The sequence below is a fragment of the Gymnoscopelus microlampas genome (assembly GCF_963454915.1).
Source record: "Gymnoscopelus microlampas genome assembly, chromosome: 17".
NCBI classification, from domain to species: domain Eukaryota; kingdom Metazoa; phylum Chordata; class Actinopteri; order Myctophiformes; family Myctophidae; genus Gymnoscopelus; species Gymnoscopelus microlampas.
Genome location: NC_139954.1, coordinates 23,279,978 through 23,288,982, shown reverse-complemented (window position 1 = coordinate 23,288,982; position 9,005 = coordinate 23,279,978). Strand labels below are relative to the sequence as shown.

At 41.9% G+C, this 9,005-nt stretch overlaps 1 protein-coding gene across 11 annotated transcripts in view; it reads right to left on the bottom strand.

The window, feature by feature from the left end:
- The window catches only part of dachd (dachshund d), a 116,374-nt gene that overhangs the window by 50,304 nt on the left and 57,065 nt on the right, over nucleotides 1-9,005 (bottom strand). The gene's annotated exons all lie outside the window — the stretch shown is intronic.

The following is a 9,005-nucleotide window of genomic DNA, read 5'->3' as shown; positions in this document are numbered from 1 at the left end:
AACCGAACTTCAGTTACATTTTAGTTATTTTTGTCGAGGGACACGTTGCGCTGCACTTTGTCGCTGAAGCATAAATCAGGCTCTTATACACTTGATATGCAGGTTTGCCTTATGTTTGACGCAGAACAAGCCCATGCCTACGTTTATCATCTCTAAGCTGTCACGTCTCGGTGATGGGACTCAAGAGCTAGCTATTAGCCATACATCTGAGGCGAGACGTGAGTACAAGGAGAAGTAGAAATCGAACATGTGGCTCTAATAGATACATGTTCCCTCACACACACACACACACACACACACACACACACACACACACACACACACACACACACACACACACACACACACACACACACACAAATACACACGAGAGCACGGCGGCCTGGACACCCTCTCCTCTCCTCCCCAGCTGATAGGCAGATGGCGAGAGCCACTCTGAGCCGCTGACATGGAGGTGCATATAATTTAAAGCCTTGTTTGCATCTTAAAATACATCAGTACCATATTGACGTACAGTATACATCATGTCAGAGAGGGCCCTCTCGTTTGCAATGGGCCCTGGCTGCTGTTCCATATGCATAGGCAGGAGTAAAGGAGGGGGCCTGGGGTGGGGATGGGGGGGGGGAGAGAAGCCACTGCCTCATAAGAAGGTGATACTTCTCCACATAATGAATGTGGCCTCTGCCCAGTCTGAAGGTCAGCCTTCATTTGTGTATAATGGCCAAGAGTCAACTGTTTTCCAAATGAGACGTATGCAGAACAGACCGCCGAGTAAATATTGAAATCACCTCTGGGTTGTTTGTGTGATAAATTCCCTCCACAAATCAGGTGCCGCTCAAAGGCGTGCCGCAGTGGCGCTACGTGATGCTCTGCAAGTTTGGCTGCCTGTGCACCGGTATACACAGTACAATCCTCACACACAGGAGTTAATTTAACTCTGAGAGCGCAAAACTGAACCCCGACTCTGTCCTCCCTGTCTACTTAGCGACATAATTTAGTATAATGTATTCTTTTTTCTTCTTTTTAATCTATTTTTCAAATAAAGGCCAATCATCTAAGACGTGAAAATTCACAGGTTTTGAGCAGATCAAATCAGGTGTATTCCATGAGTAAATAAAGGCAATCGATTTGTTCCAGGTGAAACCATGTCGTCTCCATTTTTCATCTATCATTATGCACCAGCCCTCCACCCAGCCTTTGACTAAGTGACAGACTCCACGAATCGAACCCTTTGTTCTGATAATTGTTTCATTTTACCGGATCAATTGTCACGTCCACGTAACACACACTTCGACGCAGTGGATGTAATAAGGGAAGCCGGGAGATGTTTGGCGCCCAGCAACAAGTCTATTAAGCCACTGGGAAGTCTAAACGTCAACAGGACCAATTCCACTCAATGTTAATCTGCATTCATTATTATGCAAACAAAACAATCCGGACACATATATTCTTTCAAAGTCACCTTTAGATTCAGGCACTTCTCTCATATGTAGAGACACGGCCAAGACAGAATCCTCTTGGCCACAAAACAAACAAGCACATCAAGGCTGCATGGAGAGAGAGGCATACATGTCAAAACACACACACACACACACACACACACACACACACACACACACACACACACACACACACACACACACACACACACACACACACACACACACACACACACACACACACACACACACACACACACACACACACACACACACACACACACACACACACACACACACAGGGAACATTTCAACAAATAGAGAATAGCATGGCACCATCACATGGGGAGCACAAAACAGCAAATAACAGAGACAAGGTCTGATGGTAGCCCTTGGAGCAGCTGTCATATTAAATAATAATGAAGGATCTATTAATATGCAGCAGAAGCAGCAGACGACGGGCTTAACGCTGTCATGCCTCTGCATATTGTCAGGATCTTCATCATTAATTAACATGCTAGCTGCCCCATACCTGTGCCAATGTCAGAACATTCTTACAACAAACACCCCAATGTCTGTGCCCTCCGCAACTAACTGGCATAATTAAATTAAAATCAGATTAACTTCACATCAGTACACAAAAGAACGACTTTATGGCTTTCTCTCGGTGGTGAATCGGCGATAGGAAAAAAAATCGACGGGCCCGCTTATCTGTTGTGTTGTGCCGTTTCTGTCTCTGTTAGGGACTCACTGCACCACGGGCAACGCTGGAAACACGCCTTATTTATCGGCCGTGCGGGCTAAGCAGGCACGAGACGCTCCATGTCAATGAGCATGGCCGACTAATTTTATGCATGGACTGTTGGCAGCACGGCAGTGACAAACTGGGGTGGGGAACAACGCGACTCTTAGGTACACCACACTACTTGAACTGTGTGCTATTCGCATCATGACAAATTTAGTATCAATTACAGAACGTGCTAACCTTATGACAAGCAGTGGACTGGAAGAGGAGGCGGGTAGAAGTGTAGAAGGGGAACGACACTAAATTACCCAGTGTGTACTGGATCTATTCTGAACCAGGTTGAAGTGGCACAGGATTAGATGATCCACTCGACATCGCAGTGCTAATTGTACATCAAAGGAAAGATAACTATTGCATGACACACATGCAAGCCAACCGTGGGAAGAGACCGGCTCTTGCTGCAGTGTTCTGCATGCATAAACTTGGCAGTTGCCATATCAGAGAGGAATGGAAAGCATTGTCTTTATCAGTAAAGTACAGTATGCACCCTTTTGCGAGATGCAGGTGACATTCATTTCTCTAATGGTAAACGCAGTACTCCTGCGTTATTCAAAAGGGTGAAGCCATATCCAGGACATAAATGAATTATATTGAAGCTGCTTCTTAAGTAGTGGGCAGAGTGTGAGTGGAAGCCCTCTCCACTTTAAAGGAGATGTCATCTCAGTGTGGTGTCAGTCCACAGCAAATAATCCGATTTGGGGGCCAATCTGCCTGTAATGCATCAGCAACTGGAAAGGCTCCAGAGCAACCCCCTCGGGGCAAAGACGCCAGTGCTCACACACTCACAGACACAGACAGAGGCACATGCACGCATGGACACATGTGCGTGCATATGCACACACACACACACACACACACACACACACACACACACACACACACACACACACACACACACACACACACACACACACACACACACACACACACACACACACACACACACACACACACACACACACACACACACACACGTTTTGGACATGTGTGCTTTCACACACACATATAAAGGGTATTTCATTAAACGGAAACCTAAGCATGTTAAGATGTCCTTTCCTAAATGGAACTGGTGTCAAGGGCAAAAGATACATATGTTAACAATGTGCCTCACACAGTCCTCTCTGGTCCTGTTAAGAGTGTGAGGAACGCACCATTCCAGTGCATCAGAATTAGTCACAGATTTAACCACATGAACCCTAGCATCCCTATTCTGGGAATGCCATTATAGGCGAATGTTCAGCAAAAATTATGCTAACATTTGGCTATATTAGCAGATGAGCTGGTAGAGGGGCTATTTTCAGCAAAGAGATTTGTTGTAAAGGGGAAAAAGGAGGGGGATAAATGCAGACCCCTGGGTGGATCCCATGGGTCAATGAAGTATAGGGTTTAAATGGTTAAATAGCCTGTTCATTAATTATAACTCATTGGTCAAGCGAATAGCACTAGAATAAATCGCCCTGCTGGTGGCGCTATAACAGGCCAATGTAAAAAAGTTGGCATTTCTTCCTCTGTCTAGTAGGGATTTGTGTGCAAAATGTCACGGAAATTGCACACTGCGTTCATGATTTGAGGCATTTTGTTCAAAACGGACCAATCCTGCAAACTTTGGAAGCCAATGTTAGCCAATCTGGATGGAATATGAAAAATCTGACTAACCGTCTTGATTACATGACTATAGAGATACTGTGTACTGATTTGCGTGATGTTTGGACAAAATCTGAAGGAGTAATACTTTTTTATTTTTTATTTTACAAAAGTCAGCCTCCTGGTGGCGCTAAAAAAGGCAGATGTGAAAAAAAAAAGTTTTTTTCCTTGGTCTCAAGGGAGTGTGCGTGCAAAGTTTCACACAGATTGGTGCAGTTATAGGTAGAAACGCGAATTGGCCTGTTATAGCACCACTATGAGGCTGATGTGAACATTTTCAAGTGGAATTTCTTCCTCTGCCTAGTGGGAATGTGTGTGTAAAATTTCACGGAAATCGCACACTGTGTTCATTATTTGAGGCATTTTGTTCAAAAAGGATCAATCCTGTAAACTTTGGAAGCCAATGTTAGCCAATCAGGACAGAAATCGGACAGATCCGTTTTGAACACATGACTATAGAGATACTGTGTACCGATTTGCGTGATGATCAAAATCTGTAGGAGTAATATAGAAAAATGTGTTGTGAAAAAATCAGCCTCCTGGTGGCGCTATAACAGGCCGATCTGAAAAATTCGGGGCAGAGGTTCTGTTCTGGAATCCAGGGAGTGTGTGTGCACAGTTTCGCTGCGATCGGTGCTGGAGATTAGCTGTTCGCAGACGTACACACACACACCCACACACCCACACACACACACACACACACACACACACACACACACACACACACACACACACACACACACACACACACACACACACACACACACACAGCTTATATTGTATGGTGCCCATGGCATCATGGGGTGAAATTATTTTGTTAGTGGTCCAGGGAACCCTATTGTATCTGTTAGGATTTAGGGGTGCAACAGTTATTGATAATCATTTTTTCCCCCCTAAAAAATAGCCGATCTACAGGCTCATAACGTGTCACGATGCAATGCGCTGTGAGCTTGCAGATCTGCTATTTTCATGTAACACCGTAAGTAGTTAATCAGACAATTAGTTATAAAAATCTTTTTTGCATTGATGTACAGTATAAAAGTATCTCAATTATTTGATTAATCAGACAAGTAATTGATAGAATCATGATCGATAGTTGAAGGCCTATAAGTATTATTCTTAACTGTAACAGCCACAGTTCCTAAACTCGGTACAGTAGGTTTGATAGGTTGTAAATCTCATCTACTACTCAAAAAAAAAACATTATATCCAATCCACTTCATTTATAGAGCACATTTAAAACAACAGCATTGAAGAAAAAGAAAAATATTCAAATAAGACTAAAAACTGAGTAAAACAATAAAAAAAATTAAAAATCATATGGAAATTATAAAACACATAAAATAAATAAAACGTATAAGAGATAAGCAACAGCAAAAAAACACAGTAAAGACACAGTGACTGTCGGAAATATTAAACTCTCAGTCTGGGTTAAAAGCCAAGTGAGTTTTCAAACGTGATTTAAAGACAGGCAAGGTTTGGGCCGCTCTAACATGGGGTGTAAGATCATTCCACAGTTTGGGGGCTACAGCGGAGAACGATCGATCCCCCTGGTTTTCAGCCTTGCTTTTGGCACCACAAGAAGTGACTGGTCAGCAGACCTCAACGACCTTGTGGGGCTTTTGACACGTAAAAGCTCGGATGTACATTGGTGCCAACCCATTTAAAGATTTAAAAACATACATTCAAATCTTAAACTGGATCCTATAACGAACAGGGAGCCAGTGAGGGAGGCAAGAATCGGGGAGATGTGCTCATACTTCTGTGTCCCTGTTAACAGGCGAGCGGCAGCGTTTTGCACTAACTGTAGATGTGACAGGCAGGCTTGGCTAACAGCAAAATAAAGTGCATTACAGTACATTACATTACATAATACCGATTGGCTAGATGGTGGCGCGAAAACAACAAACATGTTTTGGACATTTGAACCTTATATCTCATGAACTTTTTTTTTTCTCCTGGATTCTGTGGGTCCATACAATTCTATCAATATAAGCCATGCTGTACAATTGCACTTAGATATATTTTCTATCTTTTAGAATGTTGTCCAAATCATTTTTTCTTCAACATTAGTTTTGCAATCAGCACCACATAATATCCGGATTAAACAAAAAATTGTGTTTTTGATTATCCACTCGCCGACATTTTTTGACATTCGCTGACAAAGCCCTAGATCGGAGGCAAATCGAGGTTTCCTCCTCAAGGTTTTGCTCGCTGTGTGTGAACAGTTCAAAGACCGGGAGCCGAGAATGATCTCAGAGCTCACACATGCCTCCCTGAGCGCTCCCAGATATCTGGCAGGTTCCATATCTGGAGGTGTCGGCGATTGACAATCATACAGTTACAGTATGAAATGTACTGTGACCAGCACTGAGAGCAGAGACGTGCTGCAGCCAATGAGAGCACAGGATAGGTGGACATGGGTGCTTGTTTGATTGTGTAAACAAGTTATAATAACAGACTGACAGATGTGCCCATGTGGACATTAGATGTCATGAATATTGGTAGCAATGTTGATATTTCAGTGTTAAGTATAGTTAAGCCAAAAAAATGGTTGGAATCAGCACCCTCATGGACCACGGAATGTATACGTTCTGACAGTGCCTGCTTGTGCGTATTTGGGAAAGTTTGTGCTGCGCTGCAGGGTTTCCAGTATGGTTTGCAGATTCTGTGAGGGGATCATTCCTTAAATTGCTAAGTACGGTAGTAGCCTACGTCATGTTTGTCATGATTGGAATACTTTTTTAATAATAATTTAATTGATCACCGACCGTCCCTTCCCTTGGTTCATTGATTAAAAGTTACACAAACCATTCATTTGTCTTAATCAGTCTTAATAAAGCAAATGAAGAGGGACAAATGAATTGAACTAATAGAGCTGTAATCATTATACAAATAACAGTGTTATATTTGAGTAAGGATAAAACGAACAAATTAAAACAGTGCCTGATCATTCTGTGCACTATGTAATTTTATACACATTATGATGTTATTTTATATCTTTTACATAAATATAGTTATAACACTGGTTGGAATCTATACAGTAATTCATTTCCAGTAGGTCTGTATATTGCGTCTGTATATCACGTTCTGCTGAAATCGTGTAGTGTGTGATCCCCTGACACCGATCAATCATGTTTGGAAACCACAAAGAGTTAAGAATCAAGACAGAGAGTTGTGAAGTGTGAAATGCACAGCGATCTGACGACTATCTGACAACTTTGAATGTCGTGCAGTGCATAGGGCGCATAAGAGACCTTCTCTGGGGATAATAAGGTCCCTGGTTTGAGACCCAGGACTGGAAATTCAAACTTGCCAACCATGTGGCTATTTATGCATGTGGCATATTTTCAAATTCTACCGAAGGTCATTTCATAATTTAACTCAATTTGCCTTCATAGATTTCAACAACTATAGTATGTGGTGTGATTTTTTCAATAGCTTTGGTAACCTATGCTACTGAGTGTGTGTGATTTGAAATATCTCTTTAATCTCGGTAAACACTGATCACGTCCTTGTATTCCCATGAATGGATGTGAATCGAAGTTGAATTTTCTCTCAAAGATTTAGATAAATATTCAAACTTTGCACTACACCACACAAATAACACTTCATACACTTCCATTGTATTAATAACTAACTGGCTCAAAAGGTTGTTCAGGCATCTGATCATCAGCAGTTAGGTACCAGAGCAGTCTGATGATGCCTTACATTCAAATTTTGCACTATATTAATCCAATTGCAGATTATGGCAGATATTGAAATTAAGACTCTTGAAAGCCTTAAATATTTGGTTTATCTATGCCAATATTTGTTCTTTCAAGGCTTCTGTCAATTATAAATTAGTGGCAAAAGATATTCTTGCACCAGCTGTCCAAATTAAACAATTTCACGATAAATGTATGGCATGCGGAGTGATGCTCACTCACTATGTGTAGAGTTGTGAGTTCAACTCTCTCTGTGAAGAACCACATGATGTCTTTTTTCTGTTTCTTCATTATCTTCCTCTCCCTCATCTTCTTATAGTCATCTTCTTCTTCTGAGTTTGGACCCAGTTATTTTCTTCTTGCTTATATTTATCTTTTTGTGAGTGCAAAATTTTTGGCTAAATGGAGTCAGCTGCTCTCCGTGGTGATGAGGAGATCTGGCTCATCAGGGGCACCAGCAGGTAGTCATTTGCAAATGTAACACCAGGAGAGAAATGACATGCCACTGCGAACAAAACATTTCATGGAGTGTTTGTCTCTATTCCATTGCCTAAATGAAATGGCGCAGTGTCTCCTCACATGTACAGTACTGTGTCCCAGAGTATCGGTAACGCTTCCAGATGGAGCCATCAGATCCTGGTCTGTTTGCCTGTGAACGGGCAAACTTGTCTGATATAGCATAATGTGACATGATTTAACAGTGTGACTGTTTAAGACGCTTTCTTGTCAGTTTTTATTATCGATAAATGCGTTTTGGCTCCCAAGAGGAAAAATAAATTAGTCGCCTATTTAGATGCTTGCTTGTGTGCGGTCATTTCACAACACCATTAATCTGTCAAAAAGTGGAACTTACATGACATTCACCCCCTCGCATTGGAATCCAAACAATAAACGTTTTAATTAGAAAATCTGAAAATTGGTAGAAAAGTCGTGTCTCGCCACACTTACAGTAGGCAGCTAGAGGCAGTTACGAGAGGATCGAAATCCTCAATTACTTTATCTCTGTCCCCTGAATACCCTGACTAAATGTCAAGATCATAGAGTCCCCCTGGGCTTAAAGGGGATGATATCAAAAGGCTTTTTTCTCTGTTGCTTTATGTTCCACTAAATAACACTGGTCTTTCTCATCATTGTCCCTCTCTGTGTTCACTGTGGCCTTTAAGTTCTCCTTCCTCAGTAAGATACAGATAGTCTGTGACCTCACCCCATTCCCAGAGTTCAAAGCGGACTCTGGTCTGTGAGCCTTCATTGTTCAGCATGGTTAAGGATGGCCCAATCTCTGTGTACTATTGAATTTCAAACACCTCACAGACTCTGCTTTGCTCTTTTCTCAAGGAAAAAAAACGAGTCTCTCATGCCATTAAAAAAAAGAAACATGCGAGGTGAGATTTTTTTTTTCAAATCTGCGAA